Source organism: Erythrolamprus reginae, chromosome 11, assembly GCF_031021105.1.
Source record: "Erythrolamprus reginae isolate rEryReg1 chromosome 11, rEryReg1.hap1, whole genome shotgun sequence".
NCBI lineage: Eukaryota > Metazoa > Chordata > Lepidosauria > Squamata > Dipsadidae > Erythrolamprus > Erythrolamprus reginae.
The window spans coordinates 18,868,366-18,882,122 of NC_091960.1; the positions used below are offsets into that span (position 1 = coordinate 18,868,366).

Sequence of the window (13,757 nt, forward strand, 5' to 3'; positions counted from 1 at the left end):
AGTTAGGTAGTGAGTTCCATGCATTAACTACTCAGTTGCTAAAGTTGTATTTCCTACAGACGACTTTGGAGTGGTTTACTTTAAGTTTGTATCTGTTGTGTGCTCGTGTGTTGTTGTGGTTGAAGCTGAAGTAGTCATTGACAGGAAGGACGTTGTGGCAGATGATTTTATCGGCTATGCTTAGGTTGTGTTTAGGGCGATGTAGTTCTAAGCTTTCTAAACCTAGGATTGTAAGTCTAGCTTTGTACGGTATTCTGTTGCGAGTGGAGGAATGGAGGGCTCTTCTCGTAAAGTAACTCTGGACACTTTCTAATGTATTTATATCAGAAATGCGGTGATTCCATTCAGGCTCTTAAATTCCTAACTTGTCACAACACATGTAACCGTGTACAGAGAAATGTTCCGATTTGAAATCCAGTCCCGGTAGCAGGAATATATATTTATTTTTATTTTTTTAAATTCTCAGCAAGATGTAGAATGAGCCAGGAAAGAAAATGTGATTTATGAAAGGAAACTAAAATAGCGTTTTATATTGCCTTCATCTTTTCTAAAAAAGACAAAAACCTGCAATGGAATTGTTTTATCTGCACTTTGAAGAGAGCAGAAGGAATTCATTTCGTATTGCTGGGATCAATACTTAGTGCTAGCAAAGTGAATGATTAATTCCATTTGTGTAAAACAAAAACTGTTTGGCTGTTTTTGCAATCCTATGGGGTAAATAACACATATTTGATAGCTATTTACTCTAGTCGACTTTTATTACAGAAGCTGAAGGAGACCAGGAATATGAAGAGGGGAAGAAAGACCAGTCCATAAATTCTGCTGGAAGGTCAGTTGCAAGCTCGTCCTTTGACTTAGAGGTTCCAATGGTAGCAAATATATTGGCTTCTTGGTGTTCTCTGAGCTCACTTGTTTTTTCTGCAGAGATTTCATTGCTAGGTTAGGTAACATTGTCAGAGCCCAGGAGACTAGAATTGCCTGGTTATGGTGGGTAATCAAATATCTGCAGAGAACTAACCAAACTCAGGGAGTAGCAAGAACCCAAGTATTATGAAGTACTTCATGTTTGTTATGTAAGATCTAAGGACTGACCTAAAGATTCCTCTTCCTTGCTTCTTTGCTTCCTTGAAAGAAGGGGGAAAGAGAACATTAGATCAGTTATCAACAGAATGATTACAGTCCTTGCAGCCATATCCCCAACAAGTCAAAAAGACATCAAAGCGATCACTCTGATCATCCATGGCATCATCCCACAAATGGCAAGATTGTATAATGAGGCAATAACGTCTGCTGCAGACACGTAAGACATCACACCCCCTGCATGGACCGGCACATGCCTCTCCCTGCATTTGTCTCACCTTGGAAACATACAGCACATGATTCTTTGGTCCACAACTGTGTAAGACAGCATCTAAGGCAGGGGTGTCAAACTCAAGGCCTGTAGGTTGGATCCACCCCGTGGGATGCTTAGATCTTGTTAGAATATTGATGACTGGGAGAGCCTTCCTTCCTTCCTTCCTTCCTTCCTTCCTTCCTTCCTTCCTTCCCTTTCCTTTCCTTTCCTTTCTTTTCCTTTCCCTTCTCAATCCCATCCCAGCCCATCCTTGCCCTGCTTGTCTCCCTCCCTCCTGTTCCTTTCCTTTCCCTTCCTTTCCCTTCTCTTCTCTATCCCATCCCATCCTTGTCCTGCTCTTCTCCCTCCCTCCTTTCTTTTTTTCATCACCCTCCCATTTCAAAGGCAGCTGCCTTTGAGACATGGTAGACTATAATTCCCATCACTGTGAATGATCATAGACGTCAAAGATGTTAATCCAATACGCAAAGGGGCCACTGAGTTAAGGAACGATGCATTCTGCTATCCCTTGTCCCCTTCCTTGTTTTTTTCTTGGATTCCTTTCTACTGTGCCTAAATCAGCTTTGATGATTTTTATTACATACCCAGATTTTCTTGTTGTGCTGGCCTCCTGCTATTTATAGCCCCTCTCTGCGGACTCAAAGAATCGCATTAAACAGCCCATATGGAGCAATGAGATTATTTCAAAGCAAAGGGGATTCTGGGCTTTATCCTACAGCTTTGCAGCGGCATTTTTTTTTGTACCATAAACTTCAGCCTATGATGGGGAAAGAAGTTTAGATTTTCCCTGAAAGATGGAGCTGCATTAAAATGCAATTCCTTCATGCTGAGCTGGAAACTGAAATCCAGCCAACTTGACTGAGCAGCCTAGTTTTTAATTTTCTGTGTTTGCTGACAACAAAGTCGCCACAATGCTTATTTTTTCTCTCGCTCTCCCATTGCTGCACTGAAATGAACCAGTTATTAGAATGCAAATGCTACCTTTGGAGGCAGGGGTGATGTTCTGTGAGGGTAGCAGAGGTGATTACAAGCAGGATATCAGATTCTGCAACATGATTTGTCAGGATATGTAGATTTAATAGCTGTAAGCTGATGAGAGGATGTAAGCGAAGGCAACCGGAAGCTGATGCAATGGGAAGGAGGCAGCAGGGTTACTGCCATTTTTAAAAGCTGGGTAAGAAGCTGTCTATATAAGGGAAGTCATTAGAGCAGTGATGGCGAACCTTTCTTTACTCAGGTGCCAAAAGAGTGTGGGTGCACACTATCACACATGCACAAGTGCCCACACCCATAATTCAATGCCTGGGGGGAGTGAAAAAAGCTTCCCCCACTCCGTGGAGGTGCTCTGTAGGTCAGAAACATCCTGTTTCCCAACTCCTGGTGGGCCCAGTAGGTTCGTGTTTCGCCCTCCCCAGGCTCCAAAGGCTTTTCTGGAGTTGGGGAGGGTAAAAATGCCCTTTCCATCCCCCCGGAGGCTCTCTGGAAGCCAAAAATGCCCTCCCAAACTCTCTGTGTGAGCCAAAAATCAGCTGGCCAGCACACACATGCACATTGAAGCTGAGCTAGGGCAACAGCTTGCATGCCAGGAGATATGGCTCCGCGTGCCACCTTTGGCACCCATGCCATAGGTTCAGCATCACTGCATTAGAGGGTTTGTCCCTTCTCCTCATGTTCTCTCTCCTCATGGATTCTCATTACTCTTCTCCGTGCATCAATAGCTGTATGATAAGGTATTAAACCACATATACGTTCATAAATATCCAGGTCATAGTTGTCCGAAAGATGCTTTTTCAAGAGGCAATTGGAGTTTTTGGGGTTTCTTTTTAAATACGTTTGGCTTCTTATCCAATAAGTTTCTCAGGCTTTGACTGGATGGTGGAGAATGGAAGGATTTACACTCCTTGCAGACAGCTGGTCATTTGCATCCATTTAGCAGGTCTTTAAGGCCACCTGGAGGTTTACCTGTGTCATAAGCAGGGGTGGGCTACTGCCCAGACAGGAGGAACACAGTGGGGTAGCAAAAATGGAGCTCCACCCCAGAGCACCCAATTTGCACTGAAAGATATTGAAAGAAAATGTAGAGCAGCCTGCATAAGCTACACCCACAGTGTGGTAATAAAAGTTTTGGTAGCCCATCATTGGTCATAAAGGTCACCAGAGTGGTGCAAATGGGTGTGGAGCCTTCTTGCAACTGTTGAAAGGACTGTATTGTAGTCTGGAGATAGATAATATTCTATCTCCCTACCCCATTTTCCTACCCCTACGTTGAGAGTGGGCTGTTCAGTCTTTGACATATATGATCCCTCTTTCAATCAGCAATCATCTCTGTTCCTCTTTCTTGAGTATCAAGGGAAAGAAAGTCCAGAAATAATTCTTCTTGAGAGCATCCCACATGGTAGCAGTCCAGTAAACTCCCTCCAATTTAAAAGAATCTCCTATTCCAAACAAAATAGGAAACAAAAATACATACGTGCAGCGGTGGGCTACGAGCCAGAATGCTAAATTGTGCTCACTGCCGCAGCTTGTAACTCCTTGTGGGACCAGCCCGATTTTGCTGCTGCAACTGTGGAGGTAGCAAAATCACGCACGGAGCCGCAGATAAAACCTCGCTGAAACACGGGCACAATTTTGCTATCTCCACAAGTGTAGCAGCAAAATCGAGCTGGTCCCGCAAGAACATACGAGCTGCCGCAGTGAGCGTAATTTAACGTTCCGGTCCGTATCCCACCGCTGCATACGTGGTTGGAAAAGATGATACAGGAAGATATTGACTTGAAACCAGAAATATTCCTGTTAGGTATTTTACCAGAAACTTATAGCAAAGAAAATGTATATTTGTCCATGTAATAACTGCAGCTAGAATTGTATTTGCACAACATTGGAAAAGTGAAGAGATCCCTACAGAGGAGAATGTGATTAGGAAAATATTAGAATGTGCAGAAATGAAGTTAACACTGACAGTTAAAGACAAGAAGGGGCATGTGCACCTGAGTGCCTTCTGTCCCCTGTCTCAATGTTTCTCTTTTACTAGCATCATGTATATAAATATTATATCTTTGACAAATGTTTTAGCTGAAATTTTAAAATTAAGGGAGACTAGGATGGTACCATTTCGGCCTTGTTCTGGCCTTTTTATTATATCTTTGTATCCCTCCAATATGTACTTGACAAAACAAATAAATAAAAAATAAATAAATAAACAAACAAACAAACTGAATATTATATTATATGGGAGTTATTTTATCTATATCAAAGGTAGAAATAAAAATAGATGAGTAAAATATAGAAAATGTATTAATATTTACCTAATAGAGCTATAAATTAAGAAGAAGATTGTCTTAGTATTAGATATTTAATGTGTTGGTATTAAGCTAAGAATAGATTAAATAATGAATATGGCTGTAAACATTAACTGTTATTGTTTATTGTTAGAGTTGAAAGGGACCATGCAGGTCATCAAATCCAACCCCCTGCCTGAGCAGGAATCCTATAGCACCCCAGCCAAGTAGCAGTCCAATCTCCTCTTGAAAGTGTCCAGTGTTGGGGAGTTCACAACCTCCGCAGGCAGGTTGTTTCACTGGCTGATCGCCCTAACTGTCAGGAAGTTCTTCCTTATTTCTAGATTGAATCTCTCCTTGGTCAGCTTTCAGCCATTGTTCCTCAACCGGCCCCCTTCTCTCTGTGACAACCCCTCATATACCTGTATACTGCTATCATGTCCCATCTGGCCCTCCTTTTCTCTAGGCTATCCATGCCCAGTTTCCCCAATCTCTCTTCGTAATTCTTGGTTTCAAGTCCCCTAATCATTTTGGTTGCTCTTTTCTGCACCTTCTCCAGAGTTTCAATGTCTTTTTTGAAGTGTGGTGACCAGAACTGGATGTAGTACTCCAGATGTGGTCTGACCAGGGTGTAGTAGAGTGGTATTAATACTTCCCTGGTCTTGGAGTATATTCCCCTGTTGATGCAGCTTAGGATGGTGTTGGCTTTTTTGGCCACTGCTGCACATTGCTGGCTCATGTTTAGTTCATTATCCACCAAGACTCCAATATCTCTTTTGCAGTCACTACTGCTAAGTGGGGTTTCTCCCAGGCGGTATGTGTGTCTAGTTTTTTTTTTACCTAGGTGAAGGACTTTGCTCTTGTCGACGTTGAACATCATTTTGTTAGTGTGGGCCCATAGTGTTAATCTGTCTAGATCTTTCTGTATTTTGAGCCTCTCCTGTAGGGTGTTGCTATCCCCGCCAGCTTGGTGTCGTCTGCAAATTTGATTAGTTTCCCTTCTACTCCCTTGTCGAGGTCATTGATGAAAATATTGAAGAGTACAGGGCCCAGGACAGAACCCTGTGGTACCCCACTGCCTACCTTCTTCCATGTGGATTTGGAGCCGTTGAGGACAACTCGTTCCGTGCAGTTGGTCAGCCAACTGTTTATCCATCTGCGTGTGTTGTAATCTACCCCATTTTTTTCTAATTTGTGGATTAGGAGGTTGTGGTCAATTTTATCAAAAGCTTTGCTGAAGTCTAAGTATATGAGGTCTACTGCGTTGTGTTGGTCCACTGATTTGGTTCTGGTGTTGAAAATTGATATGAGGTTGGTTGGCATGATTTGTTTCTAACAAACCCATGCTGGCTGTTGGAGATAATGTTGTTTGTTTCAAGGTAGTGGCAAAGTTGTTTTTTAATTATTTTCTCCAGTATTTTTCCAGGCATAGAAGTAAGACTGATTGGCCTATAGTTGCCTGGGTCGGTCTTTTTACCTTTTTTTGTGGATGGGGACTACGTCAGCTCGTTTCCAGTCTTCCGGAAGGTCTCCAGTGGTCCAGGATTTTTGATAGATGAGGAGAAGTGGTTCCACAATGGTGTCTGCCAGTTCTTTTAGGACTCTGGGGTGAAGTCCATCTGGCCCTGGTGATTTGTACTCATTGAGCTCCCACAAGTAGTCCCTTATTGTGTTTTTGTCTATGTTGAGTTCGGTTCCGGGGCTATTTGTTGCCGTTGACTTGCAGGTTGTTTGGTAGGTGGTTCCATTTTGTGTGAAGACTAATGCAAAGTAGGCATTGAGCAGCTGTGCTTTGTCTCTGTTGTCTGTGATTTCATTACCGTCTTCATTTTTTAGTGTAATGACTGTTTCCTTCATTCTCTTCTTGTTGTTTATGTGCTGGAAGAAACTTTTTTTGTTGACTTTGACTTTCATTGCAAGGTATTGTTCGTGTTGGGCCTTTGCTGTTTTTCTTTTTTGTTTGCAAGTTTTGACTATTTGCTGATATTCCTCTTTGGTTATGAGTCCTTCTTTCCATTTTTTGTATTTGGCTTTTTTTTCTTTTATGTTGTCTGCAAATTCTTTGTTTAGCCATGCTGGTTTCATTTTAGTTTTCCTGTTTTTCTTTTTCATGGGGATTGTATTGTTTTGGGCATCTATGATAGTGTTTCTTAGGGTCTCCCAGGCTACCTGTGTGGTTTTACCCTTTAGAAGTTCCTTCCAGGTTTTTTTTTCCAGGTTCGCTCTGAGCTTGTTAAAGTCCGCTTTTCTGAAGTCTGGGACTCTAGTGGTGTTGAGTATAGCAGTTAGTGATTGCACGATTTTGAATTTTAGGATGACATGGTCACTCTCACCCAGCGTCCCTTCTTCTTCTATTCCCTCTATCATTTCTTCCCTGTTTGTTAGCATTAGGTCTAGTATTGCAGTCCCTCTGGTTCCTGTTTCAACTTTTTGGGTTAGAAAATTGTCAGCGAGACTGGAGAGAAATCTAGCAGACTTTCCACTTGTTTGTTTTCCAGTTGCATATTTCTGTTAGTTGGCTTGTTAAGAGGTTGTCCATTGTGTCTGTTTGGTTGGGTATACTCCAATTGTGGTGTTGCACTTCTTTTCTTTTATGTTGACCCATATGATTTCTAGGGGGTTGTCTTCTTTGGTTGGGTATAGCTCTGTGGCAGTGTAGTGGTCTTTTACATATAGTGCAACTCCACCTCCTTTCTTATTTCACTTGTTTTTCTTGAAGAGGTTGTAACCCTTTATCTGCATGTTCCAGTTGTGTGTTTCATCCCACCAGGTTTCTGTAATTCCAATTAGATCGTATTGTGCATTAGTAATTCCAGTTTGTCCTGTTTGTTCCCTAGGCTTTGTGCATTAGTGTACAGGCACTTTAAGTGTTTGTGTCTAAATCTGGGTAGACATTTTTCATCCTCTGCTTTGTTTGTAGGCTTGACTTGTTCCCTTTCCTTATTTTGTTCGTTGTTCAGTCTCTTAGTTTGGTCACCTGCCGCTCTCAGAACTAGTTTAAAGCCCTCCTGATAAGTTGGGCTAGTCGATTACCTAGGAGGTTCTTCCCAGCTCTAGTGAGGTGTAGCCCATCTCTTGCTAGAAGCCCTTCTTGGAGATATTGTAGGTCGTGATCAAGGAAGCCAAAGTTTCTTTGGCGATACCATCCCCTTAGCCAGTGGTTTATTTGCGGGATTTTGTGTTTTCTGGTAGGGCGTCGTCCTCTTGTGGGTAGAATGGAAGAAAAAACAACCTGTGCACCTATTTTTTTGACTGTGTTGCCCAAATGGTCGTAATCTTTCATTATTTGATTCATGTCTTTCCCTGTGTCGTTGGTTCCCACATGGATCACCAGTAGGGGGTAGTAGTCAATGGGCTTTAATATTTTGGTAAGGTTTTGCGTTATGTCAGAGATTTTAGCTCCAGGGAGGCAGCACGCTTCTCTGGATTGATTGTTAGGTCTGCAGATGGCAGGTTCAGTTCCTCTGAGGATTGAGTCTCCAATTACCAGTATCATCTGCGGTTGGGAGGCTCCTTGGGGAAGGTGGCCGCAGAGGAGGCAGGGAGAACTTTGCGCCACTTCAGAGCCCAGCGTAGCACTTCGTTGGGAAAACCTTCAAGGAGATAGTGGCAGCAGGAAAGAAACGGGCTCCGAAGCGGCGCAAAGTTATCCTGCCTCTCCACCTCCTCCCCCTGCGGCCGCCTTCCCAAAGGAGCCTTCTGGCTGCCCAGGGGGCGGGGTTAGCTTTGTGCTGGGGGAGCGGGGGCTGCTGCAGCTTATCCTCCTCTTCCTCCTCCTGCGGCCGCCTTCCCCAAAGATCTTCCCGTCTGCAGAGGCTGGCTGAGCCGGAAGATCGCAGCGTGCGTTGCCTGCGCCGGCGAGGGAAGCCAAGCCGGGAGCGATCTTCCGGCTCAGCCAGCCTCAGCAGATCAAGCCCGGCCCGGCAGCTGCCTTCCGTCACTGAGCCTCGCCGGCCGGGAAGATCACAGTGCGCGTTGCCTGCGGCAGCGAGGGAAGCCAAGCCAGGAGCGGCGGCGACGCTGCTCCGGTTGCCTGGTCCTCTCCTGCCTCCCATGCTGATGTTCCCCGCTGCGTCGGGCGCCGCCAGCCCCGAATCGGACGCACCCTCCCCGCAGCGCCCAGCCGCTGCCCGCCCCGTCCTAGCCAGAGCCTGAGCCGGGTCCGCTCGGTCGCGCCTCCTCGCCCGCCGCCCGCCCAGGATGCAGACCTGCTGCCTCTCCCTGCGCCCGCCGCCGGCCCGATCCTGCACCTCCTGTTTCCCCCCCCAGCCAAAAATACAAAGGCGGTCTGCCGCCACCCGCGGAGCAATGGGAAGCTGAACTCCCGCTGCTCCACGCTGCTCCGCCCTGCCTGTCATGCGGCGGCAGACCCTCTTTGTGTTTTTCGCTGAGGGGGGGAGCAGGAGGACCTTCCTGACTCCCTCCCCCAGCACCGGACCTCCTGCCCTCCCTCCCAGCCAAAAACCCAAAGCGGCCTTCCGAACGTTTTCCGTCTTACCAACCTGCCGCCGCCGCCGCCCGGCTGTCACCTTTTAAAACAGCCGGGTGGCTTCCCAGCAGCCTCCCGAAGCCGAACGCCAAACCCGAACTTCCGGGTTCGGCTTCGGGAGGCTGCTGGGAAGCCCCCCAGCTGTTTTAAAAGGTGACAGCCGGGCTGCGGGGCTTCCCAGTAGCCTCCGGAATGCCGAACCCGGAAGTTCGGGTTTGGCGTTCGTAAGACGAAAAAAGTTCGTAAGAAGAAGCAAAATTTTTCTCAACCCCGGGTTCGTATCTCGGGTTGTTCGTAAGACGAGGGGTTCGTATCTTGAGGTACCACTGTACTCTCCTTTTCTTTTTGGTTGGGTTAGGATGATGGGGTTTAGCTTTCGTTGTGGAGGCATCTGGTGGTGTTGTGTTGTGCTTGGTTCTTGGTGGTTCCTTATCGGAAGTTTGCTTGTTTTCTTGTGCCAAGAGTACTGAATATTTGTTGCTTGTAGGCAGTGGGGTTGGGAGGGGGTGGGTTGGAGTTGGTGGAGGTTTGGGGTTTGGTTTGTTTTTTCTTCTTTGGGTGATGTGTGTCCAGTCATTTGCTACCTTGGGGGTGTTGCATCAGCTTTGCTGTTGAGTGAAATATGGATTGTTTGTATTAAAATATTTTTTTAAAAAAATTAAAAAGAATAGTCTTGTTGAAAAAAGTTAAGTTTTTACTTGTCCAGCAAGTCTTCAGAATGAAATGTATAGTTCAACTGGAAACAACTGAATCAGTATTTTACAGTTTGCTTGAATTTAGAGTTCACATTACATGCTTTGTTTCGCTGAATATATTTTGTTTTGTAGGTTTTAATCACTATTATGAGCTGCCTCGGATCCATCTGGGCAGCTTAGAATAATAATTGTTCTGATGTGCAATGCTCTAAAGTGTTGTTTTGAGGGTAGGAGTTGAAACAGTTTGTGCCCATGATGTGAGGGGTCTGTACATATTTTCACAGCCCTCTTTTGGATTTGTGCAGTATAAATAGGGGTGGGCTACTGCCCGGACGGGGAGGGGGGGACGACACAATGGGGTAGCGAAAATGGAGCTCCACCCCAGAGCACCCAATTTGCACTGAAAGATGTTGAAAGAAAATGCAGGGCATCCTGTGTAAGCCACGCCCAGTGTGGTAGTAAAAGGTTTTGGAAGCCCTTCACTGAGTATATAGGTCCTCAGTGGAAGGCAGGTTGGCAACAACTGTTTTTTCTGCAGTTTTGATTATTCTTTGAGGTCTGTGTCTGAACTGAACCAGACAGTTATAAAGGTGCAGATGACAGACTCAATAATTCCTCTGTAGAACTTTATCAGCAGCTCCTTGGGCAGTTTGAGCTTTCTGATTTGGTGCAGAAAGAGCATTCTTTCTCTGGAATGATTCCTATCTTTTGAAGACTTCTAGCATAGCTAGAAGGGTCCAGTTTTCAAAAGATAAGAGGATAATTAAAGAAAATAGTAAAGAAGAGATACATGATCCAAAGTGAGTACCAACCTAGAACTAAGGAGAAATTTCCTGACAGTTAGAACAATTAACCAGCGGAATGGCTTGCCTTTCAGAAGAGGTTTTATAAAAGAAGAAATTGGACAACCATTTGTCTGAAGTGGTGTAGGGTTCCTCCTTGAGGTAGAAGACCTCCAAAGTCCCTCCCAACTCTATTATTCTGTTATCTATATCAGTGGTGGGATTCAATTTTTTAAACTACCGGTTCTGTGGGCATGGTGTGTTGGGCATGGCGTGGCTTTGTAGACCTGGCTTTGTGGGCATGGCAGGGGAAGGATATTGTAAAATCTCCATTCTCTCCCCACTGCAGAGGAAGGTTACCCCAAAATCTCCATTTCCTCCTGATTAACTGGACTCTGGAGGCAGAGAATAGATGGGGGGGGGACCAGTCTGAGGTAGTATTTACCGTTTCTCTGAACTACTCAAAACCTCTGCTACAGGTTTTCCAGAACTGATCAGAACGTGCTGAATCCCACCTCAGAGCTATATCAACATCTAATTGGTTGTTACCTTGGTTGTCCATTGGTTCCTTTTCTTAGGCAGGAAGGAACATTAGAAGCCTAATTTCTATAGACTTTGTTGTTTCGGTTGAACTACAGTAGTGCCCTTTAATTTCTTCTCTTGTTCTGCCCTGTAACCTTTGACTTGTCAATATACAGTTAGTAGCTGGACAAGTGCAGCCTCCTTTGAAAGTTTCCTCTGAATGGGATAGCAGAAGCATCCTTCATCAAATAATTCCTTGCAGGCTAGAGATAAGAGGAAATCCAAGGCATTGTTGTAAAGAGGAAGGCATTGTGGGAAAGCATGAAATATATGACAGATATAAATTCTTAATTACCATTCTGACTTGCTCAGAAGCTGTTGACCATCTACTACAAGCTACCATTTCCTGGAATACAATAAATACAGTACACAGTTTCAAGCCGTGTTCTTCCTTGACCCTGGGAAGTCTCTGGGGAACCATGATTTCTGGTTTCTGGTTTCCAGCTCACTCTGGATAATTGTCCTCATGGTCTGAATCTTGACAGATGTAGCCTATCGTAGACTGTTAGTTTTGTCCTTTCTGTACCTAAAGCTATATTAGGAATCTTATGTCCTTGAAATATCTTGGGAGTACAATTCCCTAAATCCCTAACAGTTAGCTAGCCTGGCTTGGGTTTAGTCCAAAACATCTGGAATGTGCCTTTTTGCTCATCTATACAACACTTAAGCCACATTCTGTCTTCTGACGATACAAGATTTATTGTCTTGGGATAGGCTTCTGTTGTGGATGAAATATTAAAGGACAAAAAATGATAACTTGCAAAGTATAAACATTTCACTATCTTTCAAGCCACGATGAGTATCTAAAACAGAGGTATATCCAGAGAGGTATGAAACATCCTTTCCTCTTGCATGATGTCTTTTCCATCAAGGACAATAAATTATTTCCTAGATGATATACCATGGCCAATAATAGCTGCACATTTAATAGTTCCAGTGATATGGAAATGCTTTGTCAGCAAAGGCCTTTTCCAAAATTCTGGATAAAAATTGAGAGGTCATATTTGAAAAGGGTTTTTTTTTTAAAAGTCCAAAAAAAGAGCTAGTTTGGGGTAGTGATTATGGCACCAGACTGGTAACATAACATAACATAACATAACATAACATAACATAAAAAATAAATAAATAAAAATAAAATAAATAAAATAAAATAAAATAAATAAAATAAATAAAATAAATAAAATAAATAAAATAAATAAAATAAATAAAATAAATAAAATAAATAAAATAAATAAAATAAATAAAATAAATAAAATAAATAAAATAAATAAAATAAAATAATAAAATAAAATAAAATAAAATAAAATTGGGTCCAAGTTTAGGACACATGCTTTGCTTCCAGCAATCCAGTCAAGAGCCATAACATAACATAATAATAAAAAATAAATAAATAAATAAATAAAATGAAATGAAATGAAATAAAAATAATAAATAAAAAAAATAAAAAAATAAAATAAAATAAAAATAAAATAAATAAATAAATAAATAAATAAAATATAAAATAAAATAAAATAATAAAATAAATAAAATAAAATAAATAAAATAAATAAAATAAATAAAATAAATAAAATAAATAAAATAAATAAAATAAATAAAATAAATAAAATAAATAAAATAAATAAAATAAATTAAATAAAATAATAAAATAAAATAAAATAAAATAAAATTGGGTCCAAGTTTAGGACACATGCTTTGCTTCCAGCAATCCAGTCAAGAGCCATTTATCTCTTCTTCATCCATCTATTCATCATCCATCACCTAATTGTAAGTGTCCTTCCCACTGTGAGCTCTCCAGCACTGAATAATGGTTGGGTTGAGGCAGTATCGGGAGTCAGACCAGCTGCATTCTAACCCCTGCACCACCACATCTGTAAAGGTTGCTAAAGTTGAAAAATACTGCTATATTGTCTATGTTGGCACTAGTTTAGTGAAGGTTTAAAGCAGAGGTCAACAACAACTTCCAATCTTTTTTTTCAGAATAGAATATAATTCTTTATTGGCCAAGTGTGATTGGACACACAAGGAATTTGTCTTTGGTGCATATGCTCTCAGTCTACATAAGATAAATTCGTCAAGAATCATGAGGTGCAACATTTAATGACTGTCATAGGGTACAAATAAGCAACCAAGAAACAATTAATATAAATTATAAGGATACAAGCAACAAGTTACAAATTCTTCACCAGACACTACAGCAGCATGTCAAACAATGATCTTAACCAGACACTATAGCAGCATGTCAAGCAACGAACTCTGGAGGATAATCATTTTGGGAGTCAAGGATCCCAGCTGACTCCAAAAAAAATTCTTGCAAGCCGTGGAAAAATTCAGAGTATGAGACTGTCATTTGCAAACTTCACCATCAAAAATAGAAATGACTGTTTCCATTTCACAGGTAAACAAGGCCAGCTGCTATGGCCTAGACGTGGAGCTCGTGCCCCACAATTAGGAGATTGTCAGTTCAATCCTATGTAGAGGCAGATGTAGGGTTTCCTGCTTGGGCAGGGGGTTGGTCTAGATCAGTGTTTCCCAACCTTTTTTGAGCCACGGCACATTATTCACATTTACAAAATCCAG

At 42.5% G+C, this 13,757-nt stretch overlaps 1 long non-coding RNA gene across 1 annotated transcript in view; it reads left to right on the forward strand.

Annotated features, from left to right (window-relative positions):
* Positions 1–772: 772 nt before the first annotated feature.
* The window catches only part of LOC139174296 (uncharacterized), a 40,721-nt gene continuing 27,736 nt past the window's right edge, over positions 773–13,757 (forward strand). The window contains exon 1 of the long non-coding RNA XR_011560343.1: positions 773–829. This is a non-coding gene — a long non-coding RNA (uncharacterized lncRNA). The remainder of the gene's footprint in view (positions 830–13,757) is intronic.